We start from the raw sequence: 4,804 nt of genomic DNA, 5'->3' as shown, positions 1-4,804 counted from the left end.
ACATGGAAATAACCAAAGTTTCTTTTTTAAAAATGTTTTTATTGATTTCAGGGAGAGGAAGGGAGGAGAGAGAGATAGAAACATCAATGAGGAGAGAGAGTCATTGATTGGATGCCTCCTGCACACCCCCTGCTGGGGATCAAGCCTGCAACCCAGGCATGTACCTTGAGCGGGAATCAAACCTTGATCTCCTAGATCATAGGTCGATGCTCAACCACTGAGCTATGCCCACCAGTCCCAAAGTGTCCTTTGATAGATGATTGGATAAAGAAGATGTGGTATATATACATATATATATATATATATGTATATATACACAATGGAATACTACGCAGCCATAAGAAAGGATGAAATACTGCCATTTGTTACAATATGGACACACCTTGAAAATATCCTGCTAAGCTAAATAGGTCAGTCAGAAATAGCTAAGAACCATATGATTTTACTCATATGTGGAATATAAAACTGAAAGCAACAAATGAACAAACAGGACAAACAAACAGATAAAAACTCATAGACATAAACAACAGTATGGTGGTTACCAGAGGGAAGGAGAGTGGGGGTAGTAAAGAGTAAATGGGGGTCAAATATATGGTGATGAAAGATGATTTGACTTTAAGTGGTGGGCACACAACTCAATATACAGATTATGTATCATAGAAATATACACTTGAAACCTATATAATCTTATTAACCAGTGTCAAAAAAGGGTCACATACTAAACCTGACAAGATCATGGGAGGCCTACATGGAGGCCTTACAAACTTAGAGACCTAAAGTAACCACATAGGATGGTCTGAAATTAAAACTTTCTAACTAAAAGCAGTTTATGGCAGGTAGTCATATTCTAGGGTGGTATTTTTCCCTAACAAAGGTCAATCGTCACCTTAACTGAGCCTGTCTGTTGTCATTTTTGCATCTATGATAACATACCTGATAACACACCTTTGAAATACCAGTTATTTCCTTTTTTCTAGACCCCTCAAAGCACAAACACAGTGCCAGAGCAAAGATCACAAATCCCCTCGTTATTATTATCATATTATTGACTGTTAACTATTCTATACCCACAAATGTTAAAAAAGTACATGTCTACTCATTTTACTTTTTATCCAATATCAGAGATTTCCCTGCTTTCTTTCCCTTGTCTCTCTAATCTATCACCAGTGAATTTCATGTAATCCCCTTATACCTCCTCCTTTAATTTTAATGTATCAAATAAGATACATAATTACCATCCTCTGGAGGTTTTTCTCAATTCCTTAAGATTTTGTTTCCCAGCAATTGTTATCAGTTTGGCTTAAATAAACTCATAAAAATTCTTACAGGTTTGGATGTTTCTTACATTGACATCATCCCAGTAAATTTAATTAAAACATAAATAAAAAGCCCCAGCCTGGATGGCTTCACAGGGGAGTTTTACCAAACATTCAAAGAAGAATTAACACCTATCCTCCTCAAACTATTCCAAAAAATCCAAGTGGAAGGAACACTTCCAAACTCTTTTCATGAGGCCAGCATTAGTCTGATTCCAAAACCAGATAAAGACACTACAAAGAAAGAGAATTATAGGCCAATATCCCTGCTGAACATAGATGCTAAAATCCTCAACAAAATATTAGCAAATTGGATCCAGCAATTTATTAAAAAGATCATACACCATGACCAAGTGGGATTTATTCTAGGGATGCAAAGCTGGTACAATATTTGCAAATCAATAAACGTGATACATCACATAAACAAATTGAAAGATAAAAATCACACGATCATATAAATAGATGCAGAAAAAGCATTTGATAAAATCTAACACCTATTTTTGATAAAAACTCTTAGCAAAGTGGGAATAGAGGGGTCATACTTCAACATAATAAAGGCCATATATAACAAACCTAGAGCCAACATCATACTCAATGGGCAAAAACTAAAACCTTTTCCCCTAAGAACAGGAACAAGACAGGGGTGTCCAATTTCATCACTCCTATTCAACATAGTATTGGAAGTCCTAGCCACAGCCATCAGACAAAAAGAAAACATAAAAAGCATCCAAGTTGGAAAGGAGGAACAAAACTATCATTAACTGCAGATGACCTGATATTGTACATAGAGAATCCTAAAGACTCCACCAAAAAACTACTAGATTTAATAAATTAAATCTAATTTATTTAATTCAGCAAGGTAGCAGGATACAAAATTAACACCCAGAAATTGATGGCATTTTTATATACCAACAATGAACTTTCAGAAAGAGAAACTAAAAAAAATACCATTTACCATTGCAACTAAAAAAATAAGATACCTAGGAATAAACTTAACCAAAGACATAAAAGACCTTTACTCAGAAAACTACAGGACACTGAAAAAAGAAATAAAGGAAGATATAAGCAAATGGAAAAATATACTATGTTCATGGATTGGAAGAATTAACATCATTAAAATGTTCATATTACCCAAAGCAATCTATAAATTCAATGCAATTCCTATTAAAACACCAACAACATATTTCACAAATCTAGAAAAAACACTTCAAAAATTTATATGGAACCAAAAAACACCCCAGGGTGTTTTCTCAGGATATCCATGGCAATCCTGAGAAAGAAGAACAAAGTTGGAGGGATCACAATACCAGATATGAAGTTATACTACAAAGCCACTGTAATCAAAACAGCCTGGTACTGGCACAAGAACAGACATACTGATCAGTGGAACAGAACAGAGAGCCCAGAAATTGACCCATACTATTATGGTCAATTAATATTTGACAAAGGAGGCAACAACATACAATGGAGTAAAGACAATCTTTTAAATAAATGGTGTTGGAAAAATTGGACAGATACATGCAAAAAAGTGAAACTGGACCACCAACTTACACCATATACAAAAGTAAATTCAAAATGGATAAAAGACAAATATAAGACATGAAACCATAAAAATCCTAGAGGAAAAAATAGGCAGTAAAATCTCAGACTTCTCTCATAGCAATATGTTTGCTGATACATCTCTTAGGGCAAGAGAAACTAAGGAGAAAATAAACAAATGGGAACTCATCAAAATAAAAAGCTTCTGCACAGCAAAAGAAACCATCAACAAAACGAAAAGGGAGCCCACTGTATGGGAGAACATATTTGACAATGACACATCGGATAAACGGTAAATATCCAAAATATATAAGGAACTTATACAACTTAACAAAAGGAAGACAAACAATCCAATTAAAAAATGGGCACTGGACCTAAATAGACACTTCTCCAAAGAGGACATACAAATGGCTAAAAGACATATGGAAAAATACTCAACGTCGTTAATCATCAGGGAGATGCAAATTAAAACCACAGTGAGGTATCACTTCACACCTGTCAGAATGGCTACCATCAACAAGTCAAAGAACTACAAGTGCTGGTGAGGGTGTGGAGAAAAGGGCCCCCTAGTCCACTGCTGGTGGGAATGCAGACTGGTGCAGCCACTATGGAAAACAGTATGGAGGTTCCTCAAAAGATTAAAAATGGAGCTGCCATTTGACCCAGTGATCCCATTTCTAGGAATATATCTTAAGGAACTCGAAACTCCAATCACAAAGAACTTATGCACCCCTATGGTCACAGCAGCGCAATTTATAATAGCTAAGATCTGGAAACAGCCCAATTGTCCATCAGTAGATGAGTGGATAAAAAAGCTGTGGCACATTTACACCATGGGGTACTATGTGGCTGTGAAGAGGAAGGACCTTTTCGCCTTTGGCACAGCATGGAGGGAACTAGAGAGTATTATGCTAAGTGAAATGAGCCAGTCAGAGAAGGACAAGTACCAAATGACCTCACTTATATGTGGAATATAATAAACAAAATAAACTGATGAACAAAGTGGATCCAGAGACATAGAAGCTTGGAACAAACTGAGGGATCTCAGGGGGAAGAGGGGTAGGGTGTGTGTGTGGTGGGGAGAGATTAATCAGGGAACTTGTATGTTTATGGGCATGGTCCATGGACATTGGTGTGGGGAGGGCCTGGGGGTGGGATTGATATGGGGTGGAGGGGATCAGCGGGGTTAAAAGGGGGACATCTGTAATGGTCTCAACAATAAAGATAAAGTCAATAAAAAAATAAGAAAAATAAATAAATAAAAATAAAGAAGTAAAAAAAAAAAAAAAAGGAGTATGGTGTATTAGTTCTCTGGAGCTGCCATAATAAATTACCACAAACAGGATGGCTTAAACAACAGAAATGTTTTGTCTCATAGTTCTGGGTACTAGAAGTCTGAGATCAAGGTTTTGGCAGTGTTGTTTCCTTCTGAAAGTTTAAGGAAGAATCTGTTCTGTGTTTTTCTTCTAGCTTTTGGTGGTTGGTGGTGTACCTTCCCCTCAAAAAGAGAGAAACAAACAGCAGGATTCCTCATCTCAAAACTATGTGCTCTTGGGCACTGGCAGGAGCTCTTGGATTCAGATTTTATGACAGATTTGGAGAATGCAGATGATTTAAGGGAATGGTTCCTTTCCTAAACCAAGTTTTGAATAAGGTAGAGGCAGAAGGAGAGTATAGGAGTAAAGGAAGAAAGACAGCTTAGATTGTGATGGGTCACTGTTTCTATCTTCAGTTCTGGGATTTATATAGTGGGAGAGGAGGAAAATAGCATAGGGTAATGGAGGACAGAAATACTGCATAAAGTCTGAGAGCATGACACACTAGGGTTTCCTTATGAAAATGGAGCTCAGAGAGGCGGCAAGAACATAGCTAAGCATTGACTACATGGTCCTCTTTAGTAGATAGTCTCACAGCATTGATTCCCCTTTCCTCACACAGGTTCCCCCAGC

Source organism: Miniopterus natalensis, chromosome 4 (genome assembly GCF_054644295.1).
Source record: "Miniopterus natalensis isolate mMinNat1 chromosome 4, mMinNat1.hap1, whole genome shotgun sequence".
Lineage (NCBI taxonomy): Eukaryota > Metazoa > Chordata > Mammalia > Chiroptera > Miniopteridae > Miniopterus > Miniopterus natalensis.
Note: the sequence above shows the minus strand (reverse complement) of the source record.